This window comes from Cupressus sempervirens, chromosome 11 (assembly GCF_028749045.1).
Source record: "Cupressus sempervirens isolate cs-2001-9-10 chromosome 11, ASM2874904v1, whole genome shotgun sequence".
In the NCBI taxonomy this organism is placed as follows: Eukaryota; Viridiplantae; Streptophyta; class Pinopsida; order Cupressales; family Cupressaceae; genus Cupressus; species Cupressus sempervirens.
In genome coordinates, this window is record NC_143128.1 from 745,468,255 (window position 1) to 745,495,004 (window position 26,750).

The window sequence follows — 26,750 nt, forward strand, 5'->3', positions numbered from 1 at the left end:
AGAGAAACCCCATATTCAAAATAATGTCTAATACATTATTTTAAAACTATGTTAATATTTAACTAATATCTAAATTAAATGAGTCAAATCTAATTTACAACTAAACTAAATTTATTTGTTTTATTAAAAATACTAAAAAATACTATAATTCCCAAATTATTATATATATATATATATATATATATAAACTAAATAAATAAAAAACTACATATATTAAAACTTACCCTTATTTTTTTTAAAGCCCATAGGCTGGCACTGTCGCGATGGCCTTGCTAGCCGCAACAATAGTGTATTGCCTTATGATAGTACCTATTGCTATATATGGCAAAAAGTCTTTTGTTTGACATGCATGAGCAACCAAGTGAGGAAATGGGGGTTGGGGAAGTGGTGGACCCCATCCACCCCTCAATATATAAATATATTTATTTATTTTTATTTTTTATAATTTATTTTAAAAATAAAAACTTCCCCCAATACGATAATGAATATAGAATTACCATAGTACTATTTTCTTATTGCGATAATATATATATATTAAATTTTTTTTATCAATATAACTCTAACAGGGAAAATACGTTCAACCAATCAAATTTATTAAACAACAATCTTTTCTTGAGTCAAAATCCTACTCATGAATCCATTTCTTAAATTTAAGCTTTATGATGAAGGGTTTCAATTTCATTTTCACAGATGTTTCATCACTAAAGAACAATCAATTTCTAATGTAATGCCTCACCCAGAGATCCTTGGAACAAGGATTCAATTCAAGCCAAGATGTTTTTTCTTTTTTACAAGTATGAATGCACATGACAACATCATACATGGATCACAAATATTGCAATGGAAGACTTAACCATAATTCCAGCAACCAATGAATCTCCAAACTCCACTACCCAACTGACACACACAACAAAGACCAACAATGACCACTCATCAACAAAACACTAAGCTAGGGTATAAATGTATAATCCTAAAATTTGGCTAAGTCTAAATTTCTAAAGCCCTAAAATTTCTTGGAGAGGTCTAAAACCTATCTCAAAAGACTCATCGTATATATTAAAATATATCTTAAGTATAAGGAATTAAGGAATTAAGGAGTCAAATATACATCAACTTATATTTAAACAATATATTTTAAATCCCTAAGAAGGCTATTTTGAACTAGAATGGTGTGAAATCCATCAAGGTGTCCAAAACCAACTTTTGAATCTTCCTTGGCCAAGCCTAACTGCTCCTTGTTTCTTGCACGAGGAAGTGCACTAGTCTCGAGTCTCGTGCAAGACTTTGCATCACTATGTGCAAGGATATGCATTACTTCATGTAGGGATTCGTAGCAACCCATGTGAGGATTCACACCAAACTACACAAAAATCTTCTTCCCTGCATGAGGAAGTACATTCTTTCACGAGGAAGTACATTCTTGTGTGAGGAACTGCATTTCCACATGAGAAGACACAACAATGCAACAACAAGGCAAGACTAAAAAGCATAAAAACATGAAAAAATCCACACTAGGGAGTACTAGATCTATGTAAATTGAGGAATGATCACTTGAGAGCACAAAAGAGAACAAATAACTCTAACATCCAAACCAAAAAAAGATAAGAAAGAACATGCATAAAGCTACATTGCAATGTACATACATGGTTCATAAACTGAACATCATAAGGAGGAAATGTAGAAAGCAACATCACAGTGTACTGAACAACATCGCAATGAGCTAAACAACCAGACTAAGTACATAGTTCTTCCCAATTATCAATAGCATCATAAGACCATCATGGGCCTTAGCCATCCCCTGTGCGTAACATCTCAATCCACCAATCAAATTGTTGGTACTATTGTAATAGGGATGTCACTACTAAACGTGCTAGAAGTAAAGCATAAGATAATCCTACAAGTAGATAACATCACCTATCACATGCTAATCATTGTAATAAGAAAATATGTCAAATCTAACATCATCTAAACATTATATAAAAGCATTCCAATGAAAGCTTAAATCAAAAGAAATCATGCTCTGGAACCTAAAGTATCAAGTGAAAATATCCAACAATGGTTGCACTAAGATAAAAGATCATCTCTATACATTGGTCCCTAGTAGTGGTAGAGGTAGCTACACCTCTCAACCATGTGGCACCCATAGGTCCACACCCACTATGCTGATGAAGATAATGATCCAACCACAAACACACATAAAGCACAACATCCATGGCTAACACTCACGCCAAACAATATGATGATTGAAACCAAGACATAGACAATGCATAAACTATAGGCCCTAGTCAGACAATCAATAGGCTACTAAGTAGGGGTTGACATCATGGAGAGTCGCTTGGCATTGAAAAGCCTAAGCTAGTATTGGCAGCTCAGATTTCCCAATGGAAGGAGCACATCCTAAACCATTTTATTATCTTAAGTTTTATTACCAATCACACATTTTCTTTAGTTATCACTTACTTAAAACTCCCTTTGCCAACCCTCTAGGCACAACGATTACTAGGATGTAAAGTATAAGGCCCCTCCATATGCTACCCTACCCTACCCATGCTCATCCAACAATGAGTTCTCGTAGGCATGCAAATTACCAACCCAAACCCAATGATCTTATTTCTAAAAGTACCACAGAATATCAAGACTCGTGAGTCACTCGATAAATGTATGTGCATGTACTCATGTGTGACACACCACCATCATAAAAATCATAAAAAAATGACTGGATAAGAACACAAGAAAAATATCACTCAATTGAAAACAATCTTGGGAGGACGGATTCTACATGAATCCCAAAGACCAATAAAACCATACATCATGAAATCACTTAACCGACCTCAATCCAGGAGTATGGATTCATCCCAAAGACCAATAAAACCATACATCATGAAATCACTTAACCGACCTCAATCCAGGAGTATGGATTCTACACTAATCCTAATGATGCAACAAGACCAAACATCATGAACTCACTCAACCAGCCTCAATCTAGGAGTATGGATTCTACACAAGTCCTAGTGTCCACAAAATAAGAACAAAGGTCCAAAAGAAACCATAACAAAAGGTATAAAATTACTTAACCAAATCCAACATTAGGATTACAAATGCAACACATATCCCAAAGAAAACATAAAAGTGAAAAAATGTTCTGACTAACATCCTATAGATAATCCAAGTCCACGACCAACATCATGCCAAGAAAACTTGAGAAAACTAGATGGCATGCAAACCGAGGCAAAAAATCTCAAAACTCAAAAATTTCAAAATCAAAACCCATTTGGTCTTTGGGTAAAAAAACCCCCAAAAATCCAAAAATAACTGAGTTCGCACACCGTATGCAAAAATGGCCAGCATAATAGTGCAAAACTACAAACCCTCATCCCGAAAAATAGGAAAATGTTTCTACCTGCCCAACTAAGTAGAGCTAGCATACAAAAACAGAGGGGAACACTAGTTCTCATCCTCCTAACAAACAACTACCAAAAATAGAAGCTAAAATGCAGAAAAAACAATAGAATGGGAAAGCCCTACCTCGTACCCAAAAGGGAAAAATGGGAAACTGAACCATAAAATAAAAATCCCATAGAAGTAGCTGAAAATTGCTGTAATCCAAGGTCTCCCCGAGCCAGATCTAATGAGACCAACCTGCGACGATCCCATGCCCATAGCTCCCACAATAAACAAAATAGTAAATCATCATGAAGAGGATTTTGAGTTTTACTCTCCAAATTTCTAATTCAAAAGTGAGAAGTGAGGAATTAAATTCATTTTTCGATACTTATTCACTTTTTGAGTGAATAATCAATTAGGGCAAATAACCATCCAACCTCGTTAAACCCCAAATCAACCCAAAGGAAAATAGGCTATTCTTAGTAATAGGAATTCATCTATGAAAAAGCTGCTAGAAAATAAAATAAAATAAAATAAAGCCCAAAAACCCCAAAATCACAGAATTTCCTTAACAACTTTCATGACAATATGAACCTCTAAATGCATAGACATGCTTGCTGGTCTAATCACATAATGAAAATGAGTTTGAATTTAATAATCATTGAAAGGATTAATTAAATAATCACCAAAATGATTAATTAAACAATTAAAATAAGGATATATTGACCATACAAGGATGACATTGGTAAAATATGAATAGTTGAATCACTAACTCCATGTGTCACTACTAGGGATATAAATCCTGCACACTAAACAACATGATCAAGTGCAATTGCATATAATAACATAGCCAAAGAAATAAATACATTAAATGACCTAATTTAACCATTTATTTAATTATACTAAAATAATCTATTTACATCACTCACATTTGCATAAAGCATAACAATGCAGGAATGAAGTAAATAACCATAGCATTAAATCCATCACATAATATAATCAAAGATATGTCCAAATACTAGATAACCAAATATCATCATAAAACACACTATCATCATAAAACACACTATCATCTCAAAATGGCATCATCATGCAATATGATCAACTGAACAACATAGTAATCTAACATCTATGATACTAAAATTGAAGTAAAATATCTGACCCTTAGGTCATCTCAAAAGTAAAACATAACATGAGTAACAAGTATCTCTCAAATCAAATTATAATAAGGTAAATATCCACAGCACATAACCAATGAATCCAACATGGACAATCCATTTCTAATTATTTAAGCATTTAATAATGATTGTTTAAACAACATAACAAAGGCACTTAAAACATATAAGTGAACACAATCATAAACATGACTTACCATTGCTACAGGAACCTAGTCTAATGTAGTAAGTAATAGTACACAATGCAATCTTTGCACACATCTTAGAGTAATCATGAAACAACATCATAACACCACATTGATCCTAGTAACCACTGGCACAAACCTCAGTGAAACATAAATCACATCATAATCTCAAAAATCAATGAAAGCATAATCAAAGCAAATGATACAATAACATAAATCCAATCACTTCAACAGTGTAGACCAGTCATGGTCACAATCATGATCCAACATAACAAAAGATCAAAAAGGTTGCATCCATTAGGATGACTTACAAAAGTCAAATGGGAGGCACGACATCCAAACAAGGGTTTTAAAATTCAAATATGTTTCCAATAAGAAAAATCAATATAACAGACAAGAAGAAGACATATGTTTTCGACAGATTTCCTACAATGGTTCTACAAAACCCCACTTCAATCTAATGCTATAAATCTGGTAATTTACTTTGTGCTTGCAAAACTCTTACTACCCAGAACCCTCGAAAAAGTATCATCTTTCAATTCCAAAATTAATCCTCCAAATATGTGTGTAGAAATGAGCTCAAATATCTTAATAAAGAGTCTAACCCTACCCAAGGTTTCCAGTTTCACCAACATGCAAATGCCTCTCATTAAAAAAATCTTTTATTATTTTAATTCCTTTAAATCCTTTGAGCATGCTTAGTGCTTTAAATTAGAACAATGAAATTATTTAAATTATTACCACTCAATTTATAATTAGCAAGACATTTTTAGAAAATATATTTATTATTTTAAGTAATGATAATATTTAAAGTCCATTATTTAAATGGAACTTCTAAATTTATTATTGTTAAACTAAATAAATATAATTATGCCAAATTTAGCCTTTTAATTAAATCTTTTAAATTTCAACTCTAATTTTAAATTAATTTTTAAACAAATTGAATATAATAAAATTATATTTTCTTTCTTCAAAATCTCATTTAATTAAATATTTTAATAATCTCTTTTGCTAATTTAATTACACTTTAAAATCACAAAGACCCACCTACTTAAATAAGAAACTCGACTAAAAGGCAGTGTAAGAAATCTATTGGAAATATTATGAAAGGCTAAGTTACTAAAAGGGGAGGGGTAAATCAGTAATAGATAAAACTTTGAACTTCAATTACCAATTCATCTTTCACATATATTCTGAGCTAATTGCATGCATGAAATTTAAAACATGAAAGTATACACAACACTTTAATACACAAGATTTGTTGACCTAGAAACCATCAAAATAGAAAGTAAAACTGGGGTGGGGATGATACCCACAAGCTTTAGTATTACAGTATAAAGTTGGCTAGTTAAGGCTTACATTGATCACTTCTAATGATCTATCTTGTTAGGAGCAATAAGGACTACTAAGTCCACCTTTTTAAAGGATTTACAAAGATACAATGAAGTATGCACTCGATAAAGAGATTTGCGCAAGATTGTTAGGTCTACCTTGTTAAAGGATTTGACTGATCCACCTCTTAGGATGAAGCAATAGCTAATCTCTGATCTATAACTAGGTTTGTTGAATGAGGTTCCACTATGTGTACAAATCACCTTACTATGATAGATGAATCTTTGTTGCTCCTTATACTGCTATAGTCTTTGTAATTTGCTCATCTACTTTTCTAAATACATTTCACATTATTCACATATACTCACATTTTTTATTCATACTTTGGATGTGATGCAATACATTACATATATATCAATCTACATAAATAATATCAAAGTTGACCATAATACAAGTTTACACAAATATTATAAAGTCGGCTCAAATGTAAACACTCAAACTTTGAAGACTTATTTGGTGAGGTGATGATACTCAACATCCACTGTCAATGCTTGACATTGTCATGCACTCAGTAAACATAGAATCTCAATCCATACTAATCACTTCCAAGTATTCTTGAACTTGGTCTACACTGGTGACTCAGTGAGTATTGTGAAAATCTGCATATAAACTGAATCACTTGATTCATACTACATAACTCAGTCAATGTTTTCACTACAAGCTTGTATAAACTAAATCATTTAGTTAACACTAAGTGGCTTAGTCAACACTAGATTCACATTACATCAACTCTAAACTTGTTAAGCACTGCACAACTTGGTTTGTATTGGTAAACTCGACATACACTAAGATGCTTGGTTTACACTGCTACTCTTTATCATATTGATAACTGCTTGGCACAAATTGAAGTCATGTCTCCTAGTGGGCCAAGCAAAAGAACAAGACCAAGTTCAAGGAAGAAGGCACCTAAGGCTACTAGGGGATTTGGGTTCTCTACTACTGATATTATACACAATACAATAGAGGCAGGCAAGGAGGTGGTGAAAATTATCAAGGAGTTGCAATAGTTGCTAGTGGCAGTTCTGGAAACTAGTCTCCAATTTGGGTTTCTTTGTTGGTTTTTCTTCCATTTGTTTATACTCTAGGTTCCAGGTCCTTGTAAAATCAAGTTTTTTTTTTTGTCCTTTTATATGGTTTTAGGTCCCTATAAAACCTAGTGTTTCTACTTCCATACTACAGGTTTTAGGTCCTTGTAGAACCTGGTTGTGCTTATTTGAATATCTTTTGATTTTCTGTTAAGGGTTTCGGGTCCCTTCAAAACCTATTTTTACCTTAGTCTAAAATTGTAGAACTCGGTAACAATTGAAAATGCTTGATTCACATTGTTAAATGTACAATAAGCTTGGTAGATACTTACAATCTAAATAAGTGTATGTCACTAATAACAAACTTGATTGTTACTTCAACAATCTCCCCCTTTGGCATTTGTGAAAAAATTACTTATCAATCAAAACTGAATTCAAAAAGTTACCTTTACCTATCACCTTATGATTTCAACTTGGTAGAGTATACTATTTTTGAGATTTTTCAAGATTGGTTTTGTAAGAGATATATTTTTGTACATGGTAATGCTCCTCCATAGTATAATATATTGTATGCTATACATCTCCTCTTCATATACAATATACAATTTTTGTACACTCCTTTTTCAATATTCTCCTTATTCAATATTCTCCCCCTTTTTGACATTAATGCCAAATATTTATTCTATATATTTACATAGTAATGCCAAAATGAGATCGGAAATCTGAATATACCTTAAGGATAATTTCCAACGTCGTGTCCTAGTTATCTTGCAAAACCTTGCATATGTTCAATGCAATCTGCACTTCTACTGACAATTCAATCATGTGGTCTATAATGGAGAAGTTATTATCATGGATGAGCATTTTTGAATGTGAAATATGCTTTTGCAGTTCATCCATGTTTGGGAGAGTCATGTTTTGAATATCTATCAATGTAGATATGATTCTTGCCTCTTCTTTGAGTAATTCTACCTGAATATCTATCAAAAATATGATCTTATTGAAATGGATAGAGCTTGAACTAGGGTCAAGTTGCAATTGTTGTGTGCTTGCCTTAAGATCCTCATCTATCTTAGAAAATATGTCTTTTATTTCCATTGTAAAATTTAAAATATCACATATCTTTCCAAAAAGTAATGATACACTCATGCAAGAGGTTTCTAGATATCCCAAAATGATAGAAAGTTCTACTTGGTGAACAACAATTTGTTGAGCAATGACCTCTAACACTTTATTCTCAAACTTTTTCTTTGTTTTCTACAATAATTTCTCTTGTCCACCTAAATCTTCATTATATTTATGGATTGCCTCTTCCAACTAATACAAAATTGGTTGAGAAGTCTCAACATTTATGCCTAAAGCCTCTGCCAAAATATTCTTGGCATCCTCAATAATTTTGAATTCCTAATCTCTTTCTTCTCTAAGCCTTTGCTACTTGGCTTTCTTTTGGATTAATTCTCTAAAGGTTTGCATCTGATCTAAATTGAGTTTGGAAATATCCCAATTAGGAATCACAATTTCCTCATCAAGATCTATATCCTCCTCCTTTTCTTTACCTTTCCTCAAATTTTTTGTGCTCAGTTGAGGCTTAGTATCAACTATCCTTACACTTATTGCTCATGTACTAGGAATGGAAACAATTGTAGAAATTGTAGGACTCACTGCACTCATTGAACTAGTAGTACAAATACTTGTTGTATCTAAAATTGATGTATCCAAAATTGATGTAGAGGGAAGAGTCTATAGCTCAGTAGATGAAGTGGTTGACACTTCAATCAATATAGTGTTGAGCTAGACCAGTGCAAAGATTGATTGAGTGTTTGAATTTTTAGTGGTGGTCATAATTAATCCTATTGAGGCTATCTACATGCTTGATGTTATCACTATTTTGCTGGGAGAATGAGGAAGTGATGCTATGACCACTACAACAATTTTTACTAGGTCAGTTTCCTTATATCTTGAGTATCTTCCTTGGTAGCCTCTTGTCCCTATTCCTCTTCATCATCTTTCTCTTCTTGATCATCATTATCATCCTTACCACTTACACTTACAATAAAATCGTTCGGCTTGTGAAGAAGATATACATTCTTCCATGTGTTTGTGGCATTCTTTACAACATGCTCTATTTCCTTCATCAATACTAGATAAGTGTTGAATATCAAGGTTAATTTTTCTTCATTTGTCTTCAAAGATTCATTCATCTCCTTGTTAGTTAAACTTGGCATAAGTTGCCTCAGGGTTTGCTCATATATATCTTTAACAATTTGCTTAGCAAATTCCCATCTTGGCTTAATCTTATCCATTAAAATTCTAGGAATCTAAAGTACAAGTTGATGAGGTGAGTATTTCTACTTACCCATTTTGTCTATGACCAAGTCTTCAATATGCTTTTTCTCTTCTTCAGTCCTAATATCATATTTTAGTGTCTGATTCCAAATCTTTCAATCTATCTTGGAAGGTGGGTGGAGATTTTCTAAAAATTATATCTCCTCCTTCCTTATCTAATTTCTTCCTTAAGGCCCTTCTAGTGAATAATGCAGTGGATGGTTTGGCAATGATTACCTTACCCTTCTTCTCCAGTCGATCTTCTTCCTCTTCTTCATGCTCTGCTTCTTCATCTTCACCTTTGCCTTTGTTAACCAACTGAGGAGGTTTGATTTTCGGTTCTATTCTAGCCTTAGCCTCATCATCTGTGCCAAAATAGGTTACCCTTAGATCAACTGGTTCATTTATTAGTGCCTCAATTATATCCTTTGTCTCATCAATATTAACCTCATATCGAAGAGGTTTTACCCATGCAATTCCAGGTCTAAATACCTGAATGTACACTTTATCACTATTTACCATGAAAAAAAAATCATCTTTATAATCCTCAACTAGTTTTCTTAGAATTTAGTACCTGTTATTCATTTTCTCCTTAAATGTATCAAAATAGTTATCCATAATACTTTCATAATTCTCTCCCATTTCAGCAATATACTCATTAATCTGATAGAGACCTAGCACATCTTTTCTTCAAACAACAATACCTTTTTAATTACATGGATTGTTTTTGGAAGTTTTGATGCTCTTCATGTTCTTGTTAAACTAGCTCAACAGTAACTCAACAAGGTCAAGAGAGGTTATTCTTAACTACCTTGTAAACCAAGTCCACAACTTCATACGACACATTATTCAATTTTTTGGAACTGTATATCTTGTCTGCAATGATGTGAATATCAAACTTCAGCTCCATGTTGGTTACACTACTTTTTTTCATTCCCCTTCTGTCCCACTCGGCAAGGGTTTTCTTTTCCACTTCAACTCGACCTAGGGTTTTAGTCATTTTTGTCTTTGCTAGCATTGGAAGACTAGTGATCCTGTAGATCATCTTCTTGGTTATCAAAATTGGTTGTTCCAACTAATAAGGATAAACTTATCCATTTTACATGGAAATCTTGTGGCATGTGAGGAATATGAGTTAAAACTTTTGTCTTGAGATGTGGATGTTCAGATTTCAACACACCATCAACACATACCTCCTTCAAACATTCATCCATCTCTAGTGTACCAATATCTTCTATAACACATTTGAAATGCGAACAGATATCATTAACTAATAGTACCCTGGGAGAGATTTGAGACTATGCTCAACTTGGATCTAGGTTTCTACAACTGCAAGAGTCCACTTAAAATTTGGTGCCTTTCATTCCACTATACAAACCAACATGTCTGAACCTCTTTTTGATTTGCTACTTCTAGATGCCATCTTCATTTAGTAGGGTTTGAAAGAATATGAAAATTTTTGGTAATAATTTGTTCAAATTGCTTGAATGCTCTGAAGATCGCTTCACACAAATAGCTCTAAAAAATTTATGGTGAGAAATGACTTTGATTTCACCCTTTTTATCAAAATTTTCCATAAATGCTTGGTACAAATGTTTTTTGAGTTGACAAACTATCATCCACTTCCTTTGTTGAATGCTCAACAAAGTCTTTGTGACTCGGTAACCACACATACTTCAGTTACTCCTAACCTTGCCCAATAGAGTCTACAACCTGACCTTGCTCAATAAGACAGTAACTCGATCTTACTTGGTGATAACTTCTATCCTCTACCTGGTGATGCCTTTTGCATCTTAAATACTAATTTGGATCTTTCATCCTACTAAGTGAAATTGATATTTGATGTCTTCTTTAGTATCCCAATTGCAATTATCCTTTGAGAGATCAAGTGGAAAAGGTGGACTCACCCAATTATTGAGTGACTTGTTAATCACATCTCAAACATGCATTCTTGGTAGATTTTGGAACCCACTGTTGTCTCATCTATTTTCTAATGTTATCAACTTTTTTCCTTTTTTTCATTTGCAATTCTTTTAGTATTCATGCAGTTCTTGGCAAGGTGACCAGGTTCAATACAAATAAAACATCTTCTAGTAGTATTTATTTTACTCATATGATGCTTTACATAATTCATTCTAATGTGTCCAAATTCTCCATACTAATGACATCTGCACCAGGTGTTGTAGTCCCAACCAAATATAGCTTTCATAATCTATTTTGTTGGACTCAGTGTCTTTGTTTTGCATTTTGATGACTTGTGTCCATGCTTGTTACATTTGTGACATATACCTTCAAACTTAGGTTTCTCTTTGCATTCACTAGCTCTATGACCATGTTTATTGAAATTGTAGCACTTTCCATTGAATTTTGCTTTCTCATTGCTCCAACATTTGTTTGATGTATGGCCTATTTTGTACCATGGTGATTGCAAGTAGGTCTTTGATTCTTCTGATCTCATTTTTTGGATGATTCACCTTCTTCTATATATCCAATTCATGTTTTTCCTTTCTATCTATAAAGACTTTTCTCATTCAATTGATTCATGTCTTCTTGAGATTTCATCATTCTTTCATTGATTTCTTTTTTAGTGTTTAGATCATTCTGCAATCTTTCATTTTTTAATCTTAGGTTCATGATTTCTTGATATGCATTAGTGAGTTAATTAATGAAGTCATCTTGCTGTAGGGATATATGTTGAATCTCATTATCTTTTCCTTCTATTTCTTCTTTTATCTTGTTTCTATCTTCCATGACTTCACATAGCCTTACTGACTAAATTTCTTGTTCTCTTCTTAGTTTTCTTACTTCTTCTTGCAGTGAATAGTTCTTTGATTACTTCATTGGCTTCATCTAGGTTGCTTGCTAAATGAAGGTCTTCAATTCTTTCTTCAATGTAGAGATGATCATTCATGGGTATGTATAGGATCATGATGTACCAAACTATGGCCTTAAGTGGCAGTGAAAAATCAGCAAATCAGGTTTATGTCAACTTGACACATAATTTTGAAGTGGTTATGGACTTTATATCAAAAAGTTGTAAGAAAATAATTTGTAAGAAATTGAATGCAGTTTCTAAACTACTAGGCCTTATCAAGAGAAAAAAATAATTAATTGGTCAAAAGTTTAAATTTTAATGCAGTACTAAGAAAATTTCAGGGCGAAAATAAAAAGTAGGTGTATGTTTGACCACCTTAATAAAAATAAAATCATAATAATTTTTTAATATAATTATAGATATGAAAAGTAGACTCATGCTCGGATGTGACGCATATTTTTTGGTATTTTTATTCCAAATAAATAATTAAATATGAATTTTCTACCAAAACTTTGAAAAAAAAAAAAGTCTCGTGTCTGACTACCCTAACTAATAGAAAATTTTATCAAATTTAATTTAATTTTTTTTTCTTATACTAGGTGAAGTATAGAATGTGACACAACTTTTATATTTAAAAAAATTTATACCGTTTGAAAGTTATAGCTATTTTTCAATCAGTATGTCAATCAGCACTTTACAATAATCTTCATTGATAATTAACTAATAAATAGTTATCGAACTCAGAATTTGACAGAAATTATATTAATGGAATCTAGAGAGAGATATTAAAAAATCCTTTTCATTTCATTCAATTTCGATCAAAATAACATTGTCAGATGGCTACCCGAAGTCTGAGTATCACTAAAACCCTCTTTAAACATGTCTTTTGGGTTGATCAGGTAGGCTTGGTAAATACTAAGCCTAATCGGATACCCGATCCAAAATCAGATAACTGATCTCAAATCAGATATCCAATTTAAAATTGGATATCCAATATGCTCCGGGTGGAAAATTTCAAATCCTAACCCATTTTGGAGGGAAAATTAGATTTAAACATTATAACTTATGATTTATAAATTATTTCACTTAAATTACTATGTAAAGACATATATATATATATATATATATATATATATATATATATATATATATATATATATATATATATATATATATATATATATATATATATATATATATATATATATATATATATATATATATATATATATATATATATATAATAACGTAATGCAAAGATATAAGATATAATCTAGTAATATATAATAATATATTATGTTAATCTTATTACAATCTATAAATATAATTTATATTATTATTATATTTACTAAATATAATAACGTTATTTATATATATATAAAATACTTATTATATATTATTATATAAATATGGATGTTATTAATATATATATATATATATATATGTATGTTATTAATATATATGTATATTATTAATATATATGAGTCAAAGGGGGTCATAGGTCAACCATTGACCCCCTTTGATGCACTAAACGATGACATATGTCTCTAGGGGTCCTAGGACCCCTAGGGACATATTACAATGGTTAATATGGGTCAAAGGGGGTCATAGGGTGACCTATGACCCCTTTTGACACATTAAATAAGAACATATGTCCCTATAGGTCCTACGACCCCAAGGGACATATTTGAATTGTTCATATGGGTCAAAGGGGGTCGTAGGGTGACCTATGACCACCTTTGACCCATTAAATGACGACATATGTCTCTAGGGGTTCTAGGACCCCTAAGGACATATTCAAATGGGTAATATGGGTCAAAAGGGGTCATTGGTCCCTTTGACCCATTAAATGATGACATATGTCCCTAGGGGTCCTACGACCCCTAGGGACATATTTGAATGGGTAGTATGGGTCAAAGGGGGTCACAGGGTGACCTATCACCCTCTTTGACCTATTAAATGATGACATATGTCTCTAGGGGTCCTAGAACACCTAAAGAACTATTCGAATGGGTAATATGGGTCAAAGGGGGTCATAGGGTGACCTATGACCCCCTTTAACCCATTAAACGATGACTTATGTCCCTAGGAGTCCTAAGACCCCTAAAGACATATTTGAATCGTTCATATGAGTCAAAGGGGGCCATAAGGTGACCTATGACCCCCTTTGACCCATTAAAGGATGACATATTACCCTAGGGGTCATAAGACCCCTAGAGACATATTCAAATCGTTCATATGGAACAAAGGAGGTCATAGGTCAAACCTATGACCCCGTTTGACCCATATGACCTCATAGGTTTGACCTATGACCTCCTTTGTTCCATATGAATGATTTGAATATGTCCCTAGGGGTCCTAGGACCCCTAGAGACATATCTCATCGTTTAATGGGTCAAAGGGGGTCATAGCTCACCCTATGACCCTCTTTGACCCATGAGCTATGACCCCCTTTGACCCATTAAACGATGAGATATGTCTCTAGGGGTCCTAGGACCCCTAGGGACATATTCGAATCATTCATATGGGTCAAAGGGGGTCATAGGACCCCCTTTGACCTATATGAACGATTGGAATATGTCCCTAAGGGTTCCTAAGACCCCTTTTGACCCATTAAATGATGAGATATGTCTCTAGGGGTCCTAAGGCCCCTAGGGACATATTCGAATCATTCATATGTGTCAAAAGGGGTCATAGGACCCCCTTTGACCCATATGAACGATTCGAATATGTCCCTAGGGGTTCCTAAGACCCCCTTTGACCCATTAAATAATGACATATATTGCTAGGGGTCCTAGAACCCCTAAGGACATATTTGAATCGTTCATATGGGTCAAAGGTCATAGCATGACCTATGACCCCCTTTGACCCATTAAACGATGACATATGTCGCTAGCAGTCCTAGGAACCCTAGGGACATATTCAAATTGTTCATATGGATCAAAGGGGGTCATAGGGTGACCTATGACCCTCTTTGACCCATTAAATGATAACATATGTCTCTAGGGGTCCTCGAACCCCTAGGGACATATTCGAATAGGTAATATGAGTCAAAGGGGGTCATAGGTCTGTTTGACCCATTAAATAATGACATGTCCCTAGGGGTCCTACAACACTTAGGGACATATTCGAATGGGTACTATGGCTCAAAGGGAGTCATAGGGTGACCTATTACCCTCTTTGACCCATTAAACGATGATATATGTCTCTAGGGGTCCTAGAACCCCTAAGGACATATTCGAATGGGTAATATAAGTCAAAGGGGATCATAAGGTGACCTATGACCCCCTTTGACCCATTAAATGATGACATATGTTCTTAAAAGTCTTAGGACCCCTAAGGACATATTCGAATCGTTCATATGGGTCAAAGTGGGCCATAGGGTGACCTATGACGCCCTTTGACCCATGAAAGGATGATATATGTCCCTAGAGGTCCTAAGACCCCTAGGGACATATTCGAATTGTTCATATGGGTCGAAGCAGGTCATAGGTCATCCTATGACCCCTTTTTATCTATTAAATGATTACATATGTCCCTAGAGGTCCTAGGACCCCTACGAACATATTCAAATGGGTAATATGGGTTAAAGGGGGTCATAGGGTGACCTATGACCCTCTTTGACCCATTAAACAATGACATATGTCCCTAGAGGTCCAAGGACACCTAGGGACATATTCGAATGGGTCATATGACTCAAAGGGGGTCATAGGGTGACCTATGACCACCTTTGACCCATTAAATGATGACATATGTCTCTAGGGGTCCCAAGACCCCTACGGACATATTTGAATTGTTCATATGGGTCAAAGGGGGCCATAGGTGACCTATGACCCCCTTTGACCCATTAAACAATGACATATGTCTCTAGGGTTCCTAGAACCCCTAGGGACATATTCGAATCATTCATATGGCTCAAAGGGGGTCATAGGTGACCTATGACCCCCTTTGACCCATCAAACGATGACATATGTCACTAGGGGTCCTAGAAACCTTAGGGACATATTCAAATCGTTCATATGGGTGAAAGGGCGTCATAGGGTGACCTATGACCCCCTTTGACCCATTGAATGATGACATATGTCTCTAACGGTCGTAGGACCCCTAGGGACATATTCAAATCATTCATATGGGTTAAAAGGGGTCATAGGGTGACCTATGACCCTCTTTGACCCATTAAACAATGACATATGTCTCTAGGGGTCCTCAGACCCTTAGGGACATATTCCAATGGGTAATATGGGTAAAAGGGGGTCACAGGGTGACCTATGACTCCCTTTGACCGATTAAATGATGACATATGTCTCTAGGGGTCCTAGAACCTCTAGGGATATATTCGAATCGTTCATATAGATCAAAGGGGGTCATAGGGTGACCTATGACCCTCTTTGACCCATTAAACGATGACATATGTTTCTAGGGGTCCTAAGACTCCTAGGGACATTCAAATCGTTCATATGGGTCAAAGGGGGTCATAGGATGACCTATGACCCTCTTTGACCCATTAAACTATGACAAATTCGAATGGCTAATATGGGTCCAAGGGGGTCATAGGGTGACCTATGACCCCCTTTGATCCATTAAACGATGACATATGTCCTTAGGGGTCTTAGGACCCCTAGGGACATATTCAAATGGGTAATATGGGTCAAAGGGGGTCACAGAGTGACCTATGACCCCCTTTGACCCATTAAACAATTACATATGTCCCTAGGGGTCCTAATACCTCTAGGGACATATTCAAATCATTCATATGGGTCAAAGGGGGTCATAGGTCACCCTATGACCTGTTTTGACCCATTAAACGATGACATATGTCCCTTGGGGTCCTAGGACCCCTAAGGACATATTTGAATCGTTTATATAGGTCAAAACGAGTCATAGGGTGACTTATGACCCCCTTTGACCCATTAAACGATGACATATGTCCCTTGGGGTCCTAAGACCCCTAGGGACATATTCGAATTGTTCATATGGTCAAAGGGGGTCATAGGGTGAGCTATGACCCCCTTTGACCCATTCAATGATGACATATGTCTCTAGGGGTCTTAGGACCCCTAGGGACATATTTAAATGGGTAATATGGGTCAAAGGTGGTCATAGGTCACCCTATGACCTCCTTTGACCCATTAAACGATGACATATGACCTACCCCTAGGGACACATTCGAATCGTTCATATGGCTCAAAGGGGGTAATAGGGTGACCTATGACACCCTTTTACCCATTAAACGATGACATATGATATTTGAATGGGTAATATGGGTCAAAGGGGGTCATAGGGTGAGGTCACCCTATGACCGCCTTTGATTCATTAAATAATGACATATGTGCCTAGGGGTCCGAGGACCCTTAGAAACATATTTGAATTGTTCATATGGATTAAAGGGGGTCATAGGGTGACCTATGACCCCCTTTGACCCATTAAATGAGGACATATGTCCCTATGGGTCCTAGGACTGCTAGAGACATATTCGAATGGGTCATATGGGTCAAAGGGGGTCATAAGGTGACCTATTACCCCCTTTGACCTATGTAAAGATGACATATGTCTCTAGGGGTCCTAGGACCCCTAGGGACATATTCAAATCGTTCATATGGGTCAAAGGGGGTCATAGGGTGACCTATGACCCATTAAACAATGACATATGTCTCTAGGGGTCCTAGAACCCCTAAGGACATATTCGAATCGTTCATATGAGTCAAAGGGGGTCATAGGGTGACCTATGACCCCCTTTGACCTATTAAACAATGACATATGTCTCTAGGGGTCCTATGACACCTAGGGACATATTCGAATCGTTCATATAGGTCAAAGGGCGTTGACCCATTAAACGATGACATATGTCTCTAGGGGTCGTAGGAACCCTAGAGACATATTCAAATTGTTCATATGGGTGAAAAGGGTTCATAGGGTGAGCTATGACCCTCTTTGACGCATTAAACGATGACATATGTCTCTAGGGGTCCTCGAACCCCTAGGGACATATTTGAATGGGTAATATGGGTCAATGGGAGTCATAGGTCGCTTTGACCCATTAAATGATGACATATGTCCCTAGGGGTCCTACGACCCCTAGGGACATATTTGAATGGATACTATGGGTCAAAGGGGGTCATAGGGTGACCTATCACCCTCTTTGACCCATTAAAGGATGACATATGTCCCTAGGGGTCCTAGGACCCCTAGGGACATATTCGAATCGTTAAGATTATATATTAATAACATATATTAATAATAGAGCTCATAATAATAATAATATATATTATGTTATTACATTTAATAAAAATAGAAGAAAAATAATAATAATATAAATTATATTTTTAGATTATAATAAGAATAACATAATTTATTATTATATATTAATAGATAATATGTTATATCTTTACCTTTAAACGTCATTATATATATATGTTATATCCTATTATATATCACTATATACTAAGGAATATACTATTGACATAGTATATATATAATATATTAAAAAGAGCATATAAAAATTATAAACAATGTCAAAAGTGTGCATATATATATATATATATATATATATATATCCACAAATATATAAATATATTTATATATAAATATATATTGATATATTTCTTAATATAAATATAAATTTAAAAATAAATACATATATGTATTTATATAAAGCAAATATAAATACATAAACATATGTATTTATATTAATAAATACATATATACAAATATTTAATTACTATCACAAACTGTTTTTCCCTCCAAAATTTCATTTGGGGCATATCGGATATCTGATTTTATTGGCATCAAATTCCAACTTATTTGCTATCCCTGCAGACCCGACAACATCACTTTTTGACTTTTTTTCATGGGTTTTATAAAAAGTCACATTTTGGGGCCCAACCAATAAAAAAAAATTCAAAAATACAACCTTAAGTGTCCGATATTGTCATCTAAATGGGGAGCAACAATCGTCAAAAGGCTAAACGCAAAAGGAAGTTATCCGATGAAGACATTGTGACATATAAGGAAAAGGACAAAATGGGACACTGTAGAAAAAGACAAGGTATGATAAATATTAGTCAAGTTGACGATGAATTAGTCGAAGGTGAAATCATAAAGTTAGATAATGAATATGTACGGTTGGAGAATGAAAATGTACCTATTGAAAACAATAATGTCGAAATTGACAATTTAGAGAATGAAAATTTTGAGGATTAAATGCTACCAAGTCATAATCCAAATTGCATAATTGACCATGTTGAACATGACAATGCACAGGAATCTAATGCACAAAAACCTTACATATCTCCTAATTATAATCGAAATGAAGGTTCTAGAAAACCAAAATGGATAATTGAAATTGATGAAATGATTATTACCAATTTGGAAGGGAAAAAATCAGAAAGAACCATTCAGTTATGGGCTACAAGACTATATAACATGTTCTTTGGCAACAAGACAGTGGTGGATCAATGTCAGCTTTTCATGAACTTATTAAAGATGCAAACGATGAGACCTATGCTTTCCAAATTGAAGATTCGTGTCAATAAAAATTTGGAAAGAAATGTCATTATTGTGAAGAATCTTTGCAGTGCTCTCAATAGCATTGGAAAAAATAGCAGAGAGAAGGATAACAGAGCTGCTTGAAGGGTTATTACAACCTCTTTGGTAAGTCATCATTTGAGAAAGGGTAGATATATGAGAAAAACTTGTATTGATTTGAATCTAAATTGTACTACTTTGAGAAGAGCACTTAATCGATGAGAGAAAATTGATGATCCTCTTCAAAATGAAACATGGGCATTTGGTGGGAGACTTCCACGTATTGATAAGAAGCTATCTGATGATGTGAAGGAAGAAATTACATAGTTTTGGCACTCTAACTCACGGGTATCACCCAATGCTAAAGACATCTTAAAGTTGAGAATTGGCATTAGAGACCACATGCCACATCCTAAATATTATTTGGAGGTAAGTAAAACTATGTTGTTCAAACAATTTAGAGAGATTCATCCAAGTCTTCATATATCACAAAGGGCTTTTGAATCTTTGAAGCCATTTTATTGTGTGCCACTCAAAATTTGAAATACATGTTGTTGCAAATATCATGTTGAGTTTTCTATGCACCACGAACTATTATGCTCCATCTATTCTACTTTACATACTAAAGAAATGTTGGAGGATTGTGGGGCTAGTGGGCTTCCAAAATCATCAAGAGACTTGCTAGATCAAATTTTATGTCGTAGAGTTGATGGTTGTTTCTTTTATAGAAATATTTGCTTAAATGAGAAGTGTTTAGAATGTGGTGGTTTATCTAAGTTTGACACAAGTTTCCATGAGGGGTGCAATCAAGATCTTGGAAGGACAATAGTGAAAAAAAAGGTACATGAAATGGTGAAATACACATTGAAGAGTGGGGGTGAGAGCTCTAGATGTGAATTGGTTGGAAAAGATATCAGTGTGGCTAGTTTTATTTCAAATTTCAAAGAAAATGTTTTCTACAAGTATGCAAGGCATAGTCATAGGTCTCAGTGGTTGGATCAACAATTTAGAATGTGTAAGGATACTTTTTCCATTGGCACTATTGCATCAGTTGTTGATTTTACTGAGAACTACACATTGCAACCTCAAAATGAGACACAATCTCAGTATTACAACTCCATTCAGATTGCTATTTTCATTCACATAACATATAGACATGCCCCTGATAGTACGGAAGATAATCGAAAGATTATTAGAGAGTATCATTTTTATATAAGTGATGATAGATCTCACTCTCATGAGTTTGTGCAACATTGTTTTGAGAATTATTTTGATTTCTTACATGAGCATGCAATTGCTATGGATAGACATATCATTTGGTCAGATAACTATACAGGTCAATTCAAGAATGCTTGCATGTTTTATTGGTTGTGTAGGATGCACATCGAGAGAGGGGTGCCTCATATTTGGAGTTTTTTTGAGTCTGGCCATGGAAAAGGGGAACATGATGGAGTAGGGGCATGTGTGAAGAGAGCTCTCGTTAAGGAGCAACTGAAGGTTTCAACAGAAAAGCTTCTTGATGATTGTAGCATTGTTGATTGGTGTAGTTTAGCATTATCACAGGGGGGACTCTTGATTCAGTGGTATGCAGGTTCTTTTGGTTGGTTGAGGAAGGGTCCATAGCTAATAGATCAGATTGTGCTACAGTGAGAGATTCATCAAAAATGCATTCATTTTGGAGCTCTAATTCTAGTACATGGACCATTTGGACACGACAGCTAGCTTGTTTTTGTTGTAGTTGTTTTCAGTGTGATTGGGATCACTATGAGTCAAGTGAGTGGGTGGACACATGGGCTCCACATTATCTTACTCTATTGTCTATCATACCCTCTATCAGAAATGATGACATGGAAAGTTCACTTGAGCATAACCATCTATCAGATCTACTTCAGCAAGGACATGTCTTTGCATTGGTTGCACCACAGGGGGATGATGAGAAATCTGATTATTGGTTAGCATGTTGTGTAAGAGATAAACAAAACTTGCACAACCGATCACAGATGATGATGGATTCACATATCCTACTGGTTCAGTGGTTGTCACTGGAACATGGCTACGGACATACATGCTTAGAAAGAATGGAATTCCTGCATTCGAAGACTATTAGAAGCACAAAATAATTCTCATATATTCTCATCTTATTATAGCAACAAATGTAAAGTTGTTGAAGCATCAAGGAAGACCAAAAGTAAAAGAACTTTTTACTATTGCTAATGCTGACCATGAAGCCCTGTTGGAGACCCTAAAATAGAGAGGGGACCCTACTGGAACACTTGACTAGGTATATTTACTTCTTATGTTATTTTCTTCATAATGATTCAATGAAATGATGATTATCTTTTTTAATACAATAAGTTACTAAAATTTTTTATGATATTGAAATGTAGGTACACCATGAAGGGTGGGGCGGTGGTGGGGGGTGGGGAGCGGGGTGGTGTTTGGGAGAATTCATAAGATTTATGATGTATTATGATGTAAAACGTGAACTATTTTTGTATATGATTTTTGTAATAACTAAAAAGATAGGTTGAATTAGTTGCACATTGTAATTTGTATTTTGGTAGGTTCTTTGTAAGGAATTATAAGAGGAAGATATTGAACAAGTTCTTGCAAACCATATTTGCATGTGATACAAGTCTATAAGGACAATTTTAAGAGCATTTATAACTATATGAAAGATAATTGCTTGCGGATATCTTATTACAAGTTTGGCTTTTTTCTTATTTGACATAAAGGTGACATTATGATTATTAAAACTAGTTTTATCAAACTAATCAAATAAGAAAAATCTAGGAAACAGATGAACAATTAGAATACTTGATTTGTTAAAAAATAATTTGGGGAATGTGTCAATAAGTTTGAATACTCATTCGCAATGAGGCATTGAAAGAAAAAGTGATTTTATGATTACAAGTACATGTAAACCTTTTACTACAAGTCTTATCAATGCATTTCATTATTTTTTATGGTGTGAGGTTTCCATTTTATATTTTACTTATTATTTTTACTTTTTTAATGGATACAAGACCCCATGGTCCAACTATAAGTAAATTTTTTAGGTGAACTAGGTGTTTATAACAATAGTAGGGTCCCTAGGCGTTTGTAGAACCCATTTACAAACAAATTTACAGTAAAAATTGTAACTCCTAATAGAAAAATCCTCATTATGCCCATTTTGAGGGAGGTTGTCATATTTGCATTGAATTGGGTGCATGTGGTTTTGGGTCATACTTGTCGAAGGTAAGTCTAGAAACCTTTTGTAGTGTTTTGGGTCCTATGAGAATGAAATTTGAGCTTTGACTCTATCTTAAATTAGAAATTATGTTATGATGGGTGTTATATACTCATCTTATAGGTAAATTATGTGGAATTTATTTTGTGAAAATGAACTATGGGTCATGTGTTGATGAAACATGAAAGTTTGTGAAGGTATTTAATCCAAATGTTTATGCTAAAATGTTATTAGACATTGATACTCAATAGTCACTTACATGTACATGTAAGTTTAGGTGGGAGTTCCTTAGAAGGGTGTTAATTTATTCTACTAGGTGAGTTATGAATTGATAAAATAGAGGTGGTGAGAAAATGCTAAGATCTACTAGTTGATGTTTACCATCATATATATAAATGCTATATGCATATGATTTCTAGGACATGAAAGAAGCATTAATAAAATAGTAGATGCAAATTGTATTAGGTCAAGAAGTGGTTCCATGGTTGAAATTATGTATGATTTTTAATTTTTCAAGTGAACCATTATGTTAGCCGTGATATGATAAAATTAGTTGTCGATTGTTAAATTACAATGTTTTACTATTTTATGAATTCGACTATCTTGACAGAGATGCATAGCAAAGGATATGAGGATTTGACTGGATAATTGACTTTTACAAGTTTATGTTCACCTTACTTTGTATCCAACCTAAATAGTTACTAGATACTAAAATCCATTGGGCTCATGATTAGCACTAAAAAAGAGGCATATCATATTCTATACTAAAATTCAAAGGAATAAACAATCTTGAAATCATAAAGTAGGGTATTTAGATGGAGAAAAAGAAAAGGAGAGAAAACCCAGATGAAAGAGTGACCATAATTTTCACTCATACTAGAAAAAATTATCAAAATTCTCACCCAAAAACCATATTCATGTCCTTCATAAATAGGGAAACCTTGAAATTGTTTACATGCTACACACACTCCCTAAATCCTCTCCTTGAGTTCTTAAAATTGTCATCTATTTATTCACATGACTCTCCCATTTTGGTATGAGCAAGGTAAGGGTCAATTTTAACAAAAGGACAACCCTTAGTTGACATTAGAGGCCTCCCTAAAGTTGCTTTTCCAAGATGGACGAAAATCAACTTTTGGAAGCATGACCTTGGTTAGACAACCTTTCATTTTTGTGCAAAGACTTTTTTCCTTTATAAAGCCATTTTTATAGTTTCTAAACATAGAAGTTGTAAGGGTTTGGGAAGAGTGACCAATGAGATCTCACACTTTCACCAAGAGGATTATAGGAAATGTGTGGATCACTTTTAGGTGTTTTCTCCATGGTTGGAAAAATCATTTCCCACTCTCCAACTTTGGGAGACAAGCTTAGGAGTTAAAGAATTTTGAAGAATTGGAAGGGAGCTCTTCATCAACCATCTTTCCATAACTTGGACCAAGGTTGGTTCTCTTCTCATGTTGTGTAACTGATGTTCTTACTACAAAATTGGTATTGTAAATGTTGTTGCTTTCCTATAATGGGTAGTTTGGATGAGATTTGTTTGTCATTATTTTTCCTTATGTGTTGTTGCAGTTTTTTTTTTCCTTTTCGATTGTTATGGGTGTTTTTTTCTTCTTTATGTGTTTTTATGGGTGTTGAAGGCATCACTCACCCTTGGGAGGGAAGTAGTGGCCTTATGAGTGAAGGGGCTAGTTGGGCCATCCCATAAGTGTAGAGTCTCTTCCCTTGGAGGGAAGAGGGAAAAAGAATGAAGTATGGTCTCCGTGTGCCACAACTTATTTTACACTTGGGGTGAAAAGGGGAGAATTTTTGAAAATAATTATATGTGCATCTTGAAGCCTTGTGAAGGCATGGCATTGTTTTTTTGGAATTTGAAGCCTTGTGAAGGCATGATACTTGGTGATTTTTTGGCTTCTCCACTTGGGTTTGGCACACCTTCACTCTATTTATTGGGCCCTTAGAGTGGTCTATTGTGCAAGCTTGATAAAATGGTGTTTAGTTTTGTTTTTTTGAAGTAGTCCATTATTGACAATTGTAGATCATTGTGAGGCTTGGGAATGAAAATGGCATTTCTTGGTTTGTGTATATTCTTGTGTGTGTCTTATTTTGTTTTGTGTGTGGTGTGTGTGTACCCTAGTTTGGTATCTAGTTCTCCTATCTCCTTTAAGGTTGTGTAGGAGTTGGCTTGATCCTTTCTTCCATTGTGCTATCTTTGCATCATCCATGGTCAAGGAGTCTGATGTAGAGCCAAGGAGGTAACAATAATAACTTCACAAATTTGAATGATTTCATAGGTTTTCTAGGCTTCTTCAAGACACCTAATGGCTTCAGATGCACACTTTTGGAATATACCTCCAAAGGTGTTGAAACTTGAAGATGATGTTTGGAACATGTTAGATAGGCTAGAAAAAACCTATTAAAGCCTAAAAACATCCTACAATTGACTGTTTGTGGGATTTTCCTATCAGGACCTAAAAGGGTCACTAGGAACACAACCATAATCTTTCTCATTTTGGGTGGTTACTTGGGTCCATCACCCTATCCTCTACACTAGAAAGCTTGTTAATTGATCACATACCAACCACATCTCATCAAAAATAAATAAATCAAGTATTAAATACATGATTTATGCACAATCACTAACCATTCTATGCACTTTTTTATCACATCAATACATGGAACACTAGTTCTGGCCACAGAGACCATCCATCGTCCGTGGACACCCTGTACCGAGGAGTCTCCAAGGTGCTCTAAGTGCATTTTGAGGTCGATCTTCTGAGGGTCATAACTTGGAACTCGTGAGGGATATCGATGAACTATAAAATGCTACAAGACAGTGATGCTGAGGCCTAAAATAACCTATCTCATTTTTGAGAGATCACATTCCATTTGGATTCGGCACAATGATCTCGCTCGATGCCAAAACTTGCTGTGTGCCTTAGTTCATAGGTGCACCATAGCATAACTTTGAAACCACTGATCTTGGCATCGAATTGTTAGTACTATTAGCTTCAAGTGGGCGGGTGAACCCTTGTGACACCCTTTTTCTAGCCACGGAGACCATCCATTGTCTGTGGGCACCCCGTACCGAGGAGTCTCCAAGGTGCTCTAAGTGTGTTTCGAGGTCTATCTTCCAAGGGTCATAACTTGAAGCTTTTGAGGGCTATCAATGAACTGTCAAATGCTACAAGACGGTGATGCTAAGGCCTAAAATAAATTATCTCATTTTCAAGAGTCACATTCCATTTGGATTCGGCACAGTGATCTTGCTCAATGCCAAAACTTGCAATGTGTCTCAGTTCATAGGTGCACCACAGTGTAACTTTGAAATCGCTGATCTTGGCATCGAATCGTTAGTGCCATTAGCTCTAGGTGGGCGGGTTAACCCTAGTCACACCCTTGTTTTGGCCATGGAGACCATCCATCGTCCGTGGGCACCCCATACAGAGAAGTCTCCAAGGTGCTCTAAGTGTGTTTCGAGGTCGATCTTTCGAGGGTCATAACTCGAAGCTCGTGAGGTCTATTGATGAACCCTTGAATGCTACAAGATGGTGATATTGAGGCCTAAAATAACTCAGAGCTCGTGAGGGCTATCGATGAACCATCCAATCAATTCTCTTAAGTTGATATATTTTGAGGTTTTGTTGAAATTGAAAAGTTGTAGTATGAGGATAGTAACAAAGTGAAGTGCTAG